The following is a 7,292-nucleotide window of genomic DNA, read 5'->3' as shown; positions in this document are numbered from 1 at the left end:
ATCACAAGCTCGTGTGTTTGATCCATGACACATCATTGAAACAATTGGATATGTTGTTGTGGATGCACCGCAGTCTCATTTGAGGGGTATCTACAGGCATGTATTAAGCATTCTCTTTGGTGCATGTGTTTGGGTCTGCTGATGTAGAGGCCGGAGGTTATCCTTCATTTAAAAAAAAGTGTTTGGGTCTACTATATCCCATTCAAATATATATTCGAGCTTTGACAATACAGATTTAGCCATTAATTATTGATAATAAAGAAATGACATAAAATTTGCCGAAAGATTGCATCCAGATGTAACTAGATGACAACAGATCGATGAACTATCATCCATTGTTTAATGCTTTCACTTGAAAGGATCGACAGAGCTCATCTTGTCGGTACGGGAACGGGAAGCCGACGTTCGCCTCCAGCCCAACAGGGATCTCTGGTGATGGAGGCATCCCTGTCTCATCGTCGAATCCTGGCGGCTGAGGAATCACCATCTGCATCTCCTCCATTTCCATCCCTGCGGCGAACACCAACGGTGGAGGCATATCCTGCATATCCATCCCGGCGGTGACCGCCTGTGCCGGAGGCAGCTCCATCAACATCTGCTGCTACATATTAATCTCGAAGGCGAACACCTCAGGCGGAGGCAGCGTCGTCATCAGCATCTGATGCTCCTGCTGCTACCTAGCTCCAAAGTACTGCCACCGAAGAGCTGTAGTGGTAGCGGCGGGGCCACCTCCTCCATGCGGCTCACGTCGACGCGCAAGTGAACCTGGTTGGCGCGTTTGGAGAGGATGTCCTTGACCTGCATCAGCACAACAAAGAAGGCCACCAATGTTGTTGCCGAAGCCTAGCTAGCTCTCTCTGTCGTGGATGGATGGAGGTACAAGAACGAAGACACAACAGAAATTTCCTACAGGCGCTCGAACGCCCAGCCGCACGTACGGCCTTCTCTTTTCTCTGATAAACAAGCTGGCTCAAAGCAGTACAAGGGGAGGGGGAGTTTATACGGGTGCACACACACCCCGCACCCAACTCCAATTAACCTGGCCACGATCCGCATGCACTGCGCCCCGGACGCTCTCAAACGCACCGACGCTGCTGCACTTCAACGGATCACCACGCTCACCCCGTCACTTTCGCCAACGCACGCACACACGCCCTCCTACAGACTCGGCACGGCCACGAACCGGTGCCCAGCTCCACCAGCATGCACACGCACACCACACACACACCTGGTCACGTACGCATGCAACCCAGGTTGCCACGGGCCGAGTCCGACACGTTCACCACGCGCACGCACGCACACCGCGTCCCGGGCTCGCCACGGCTTATTCCTAACACACTCCTCCTAAGCCGTGGCCTAGAGGAGTCCGTCGTCGTCGACGTTGCCGTTCACCAGCAGCGCCTGCTCCGCCGCTGGAGCCTTCCTCAGCTGTGGGCAGTCCCGCTTGAAATGGCCGCGCTCTCCGCACTTGTAGCAGCGCCCGCGCCGGTTCCCGCCGTTGCTCGACGCCACGCTCTTGCCGTCGTCCTCGTCCCGAGCACCGCCGTGTCGACGCTCCCGCGCTGCCTACTGTGCCGCCGTCATGAGCAGCTGCTCACCCCCGCGCTCGCCGCCGTCTTGTCCACGGCGCCGAACCCGCTTGTCGAACGCGCGCAGCCGCCCGAGCGCTTCGTCAAACGCCATCGTCGTCACGTCGTTGAACTGCTCGATGCCGACGACGACAGGGAAGAGGCGATCCGGCACCGTATCCAGCAACTTCTTGACAAGTGTTCCGTCGCCCAGCCTCTCCCTGAGGTTGGCATACCTCGCCGCCATCGCTGTGAGCCTCACGCCGTACACGTCGAGCTCCTCGCCATCTGCCATCTTCATGCGGTCGAATTCTCCATGCAGCGTCCCCAGCCTCGCCGCGCGGACCCGATCGACGCCGACGAACCTCACCTTCTGGGAGTCCCATGCCTCCCTGGCGGTGAGCTTCGTCGACACTTGCAGCAGCTCATCCTCCGGCAACGCCCCAAGGAGCAACGCGCGCGCCATCTTGTCCTTCTTGGCGTTCACCGCCGCGTCGCCCGGCGCCACCGCCTCCCATACGGTGTGGACGTCGAGGATCGCCTGCACCTTGATGGCCCAGACCGTGTAGTTGTTCGCGGTCAGCATTGGCATCGCCATCGTCGCCGATCCGCCCGCGCCGCCGCCGTGTGGGACGAGCGCCATGGTCGCCGGTGATCGCCTGAACCGAAGCTCTGTATACCAATTGTTGGAGTCCAGGACACCTCCAGCTGCACCCTCACTCTCTCTCTCGCACGGACGGAGGAAGAAGAAGGATAGTGGACCACACAAAGGATATTCCGGAGACGAACGCCGCGGCGACGAACGCCTGTATCTTGGCCTTTTATTCCTCTGGACTCAAAAACAAACAAACATGAGTACAAGTGCTTAAGTAGCATCCGGCCACGCACACGCACGCAGTCAGCCAGAGCAACAACCTGCCCAGATTTTGTGCCACTCACGCACTAACCAACTAACCCACGCGTGCACTATCCGGCCATCTAGGCCACTAGCTAACCATGCGCACAATGCAGCCCGCCTCCCCTATTCTGACGCTCGCGTCTTGCTCGCCCAGGCCAACCCACGATGCGCTCTAAAGCGTACTCTACGACTGCTACTAACTACGCCAATGAACTACGCGACCGGGGCTCATACCACCGCGACGCACGCAATGACACACTCGTGGTTTATTTCTTAACAACCAAGTCCTTGTCCCCCATGTCACGCACGTTCGGGTCAACCCAAGACGCTCTCGGCTCCCCTGCACCATGATCCTTCGCTGTGATCTCCTCGCTTCTTCACCTCGAACAGGTTCGTGCGCAGCTTGTCGAACTCCTGGTGCAGCTTCTCCATCTTCTGATGTTCACTGGCAGCACCCTCCTCCCTCGCGCCAGCCCCCGCACCCTCCCCCACCAAGAAGCGTTCCACGACGGTGTCGACGAAGGGGTGGCCGAAGGAGAAGGCATTGCCGCCGGGCGAGAAGGTGAGAGCGGCCACCTGGGTGCCGGTCAGGACTGCTAGATCCATCGCCTTGCTGAAGAACCCCACGCGGCCCTTGGAGAAGCACACGTGCGGGGCATCGTCCTGCTCGATCCGGCGGATGACGGTCTTCTTCCGGCCGCTGCCACCCCCCGCCCCTCGTTGGGCGTTGCCATTACTTGCTCGCTATGTGGCTAAGGTGCCGCAATTTTTCAGATCTTGCAATTTTTTCATGCTTAAGTTCGTGACTTTTTACTTGTTCAAATGCATGTTTTTCACGCACAAGTTCATGATTTTTAGCTGCTCGGGTTCATGATTTTTAGTTGTTCATATCTTGCAATTTTTTCATGCTTAAGTTTATGATTTTTAGTTGTTCAGACCTAGCAATTTTTAGTTGGTACATGTTGTCATACTTTGACCCGTGAGTTTTAATGTACACAGCTCAGCGAACACCGAATTCAATCTCATGGCCTATCACGACTTTTAATGTACGTAGCTCAGTGAAGTGATTCCTCACCGACCGCTTGCTATATAAACCCACCGACACTGAGACATAGTTACACACAGTCTTCCTCACTTGCTCTGAGAGAGCGAGGAAGAAGACCGTCATCTGCCGGACCGAGCAGGAGGATGCCCGTCACGTCTGCTTCTCCAACAGCTGCCTCGGGTTCTTTATTTTTAAAAGCATCGTAAAATCAGGCCAGCAAGGCAGATCATGTGAGCCAGATTGCATGCATGCCCCGAACACCCCAGAACAGTGGGTAGTGTAGGGAGGTTTATAGGAGAAATGTTCACAACATAGAAAATGTTTTCCCACACAATTTTACAAAAATGTTTGTAACATATGAAGAAAATCTTTGTGTAATTTTAATTAATGTTCATTACACTTAAAAATGCTCCAACATCTGTCTATCTATCTATCTATCTATCTATCTATCTATCTATCTATACCTATACCTATACCTATACCTATACCTATACCTATACCTAATATCTAGTACCTAAGTACCTAATACCTATACCTAATACCTAATACCTAATACCTAATACCTATACCTAATACCTAATACCTAAGTACCTAAGTACCTAATACCTAATACCTAATACCTATACCTAATACCTAATACCTAATACCTAATACCTAATACCTAAGTATACTAATTCTTGACTTCCTAGAAATTGCAACGTTAATCAGTAAATAGGAACCGTTAATCTTGGTGGAACCGAGTTATTACGGTTCAGATTAGTCGATATATACATATTTAATATTTTTATAATTTTTATTTATTTAATACTAATTCTTGACTTCCTAGAAATTCCAACGTTAATCAGTAATTACGAACCATTAATCTCGGTGGGACCGAGTTATTACGGTTCAGATCAGTCAATATATATATATTTAATATATTTTTGAAGAAAATAAGAGTTGTTTAGTTGGAGGACTTTTCTTAAAAGGCTCACGTACGTACGTTGTGACAAAAAAGATTGGATCCAGTTATTAAAAAACGAGATTGAACCGTAACTGCCATCTCAACCCATCTACTATTCCAACGATCCCTCATCCTTATTCTTTCTCTCTCCTCCCGATGGAAAAGGAGCGGTCCTTCCTCAAAAAATACTCACGAAAGTATCTTCCTAAGCCTTCTCCTTCCAATCCTCTTCGATCTTCCAATGTCGGTACTACAATCTGCGTACAAGCCAACACCGATCTTCCAATGTCGGGACTGCAATATCTGCGTACAAGCCAATACCGAAGCCGTCTATCACCCCTTCCGATGCATATGGCTTGCTGCGCCGTCCAGGAAATTATCCCTGCACAATCCGAGCTACAGCTCGATGGTCATGGTCGACCCGCCGTGTCTGCTGCCGTGCCGCCTACTTCTACTCATCCGCCCTCAGCTTCCAAAATCCACCAGCGCTTCGGATCTAAATCAAGCCAACTATCAGATCCGTCATCTATCTAATCTCTTTGAATTCCATGTTCTCACCTGGCTGCAATCTAACGATGGTGATGGTTCATGCAAGGTAGGGTAAGGAGTAGCGATGTTGTCCTTAAGTATGTGGTCCTCCTGTCGCATGTGGTGTGTTGAATACCTTCTCGGAAAAAAAATATGGTGTATTGAACGGTCGAGAACCTACTAGGGACTGGCGGCATAGAGATTTACCTGTCCAAAGTCAAGTTCGTCCTGGGTTGTCCATCTCCATAGGCAAGCACCATATCCGTAAATTCCTTGATTATCCTGCTTGATTTTTCTCTAGCTATAACGTAACACCACATATCTCTTCTATTATTACAAGTACAATTTGCTCAAAGCCAAGCCGCTTATTTCAATGTCGCTAGATCATATCAGTAGATAAACTGGTCATATTTCTTTTCCTTCTCAGCGAGATATGTTTCCATGGTGAATTTGTTTGTTTTGTGCTGGTAGATGATTCCCAGGTGGTGGTTCGGAGAACATGCAGCGGCCTTATAGAACTAGGATTGTTGTTCAAAAGTCTGAACAACGACCCGTGCCTTTTCTGCCATGCCAACATTTGCCGGATGTCTCCCAGGCCTTCATGGCATCTAATCGGCTGTGTCCAAGTACACAAGGGAACAGCCATTACAGAAACACATGAAGATCTAAGGGCGGAAGCAGGAGTGAGCTCAACAGAAATTGAAAACATGTCGGACATGCTGGAAGTAGGGACAACGGGCAGATGAGAGGCAACTTAATGACAGATGCTTACGCTGGTACGTGCTACGGACATTGGATATTAACTACTATATATTCACTATGAAATTAACATGTTGCTTCAGGCTTAACTCCTTTGACGGCTGGGACTGGATCAGACATTTTGCTGCGGTTCTGCAATACGTTTATTTATTTTCTCAAAGGAACTAATGATCACTTTAATATTTTTTAGCAAACTTTTTGATTCTCTTTGAGAAGAAATAATCAATTTTTAGACCAGTGTATAAATGACCCTTGCAGGAGGGAGTATTTACTAAGATAAAAAACGAACAATAGTCATGAATAATTTCGATTGGGATACTGTTTAGCAAGCTACTTCACAGCGTCACACACGATTGAGCCAGTGTCCTAATGGTATATCCCATATATCAAGGTATGGTATTCTGTCCTTCAAAGTATATATGGAGATATATCCACACTTTGATTTGAATTATTCATGCAGATTATTATCTGAATCTGGATAATTCGATTAATAAACCACAGATGGAGGAGTTGAAATATAGGCAGGCCGTGTCCATACACACCTTTCTTCCCAGCTACTTCCCGGCCAGGTAATGTCCAGTTCTCCTATGTCCTATTTCTTTTACAATATAGTGTAAATTGACCTTCCTCTAAAGCCGTTAGCAATTTATAGGTGAAACAGACAGCAATTAAATATGTTCGAGAAATGAACTAGATGGTTTCGGCATGACGCATGGGGGGCTTATCATCAGAATATGCCATGTACTGACTTAGTTATTCCCAATATGTAATTCATTTAGTATTTTTCTCTTAGAGATTAAGTAATAGATTGATTTAATATTTTTGGTCTATTTCTGACCATATCAAGATTTGTCATTTATACTTGAAAAAAGATTAAAGAAATAAGGTCAAAGCCCGGATTCCAATTCTAATTGCATACATTGAGAAACAGATGGCTTTTTAGAATTCAGTAGCTGAATGTTTGGTCCTTTTTGTCTAATATGCGTCTCCTATGCAATTTGGACAAGCATCAAACATTTATTGTTGACAAGTGGCATCAAGCCCAAATATTTATCATGAAATTTTACTTAAGCGTCTCACACTTGACACAAATTTCTTTCAATATGAGACTTAGAAAATAATTATTTCAAGTTCTGATTTTTTTTAATATTTGGTTATCAATAGAATAATTTGTATATAATATTCCTCTAATAACACCTTTAACCATATCGAGTATCAGAAAAAAAAGTAGATCTCATATATACTTTTGAACTAATTTCTTATCCTCAAAACTAACAATCAATCATAGCAGTACTCTCACGATACTCTTTATTTTTAGAGATGCGTTTCCTGGTCTGCGAGTTGCTTATACGTTACTCAATATGCTTAACCCATGGTTAGAACAAAGTAGGTTTGTTCATGAAATTAATCATGTTACAATTATATTTGGTTTCTTCCTAACAATACAATGCAAAATAATATCTCTACATGTAGCTGATTTAATGTTATTCTCCTCATTTGTGTTCCCATAGCATGTTCTCGGTTATTCTGCATTTTTTTATTGCTAAAGAT

The 7,292-nt window shown here is 47.1% G+C and overlaps 1 pseudogene; it reads right to left on the bottom strand.

Moving 5' to 3' along the window:
- Positions 1-328: 328 nt before the first annotated feature.
- LOC123057376 (agamous-like MADS-box protein AGL23) lies at positions 329-3,634 on the bottom strand (annotated as a pseudogene).
- Positions 3,635-7,292: the final 3,658 nt, after the last annotated feature.

Source organism: Triticum aestivum, chromosome 3A, assembly GCF_018294505.1.
Source record: "Triticum aestivum cultivar Chinese Spring chromosome 3A, IWGSC CS RefSeq v2.1, whole genome shotgun sequence".
In the NCBI taxonomy this organism is placed as follows: Eukaryota; Viridiplantae; Streptophyta; class Magnoliopsida; order Poales; family Poaceae; genus Triticum; species Triticum aestivum.
This window is presented reverse-complemented; position numbering and strand designations above follow the sequence as displayed.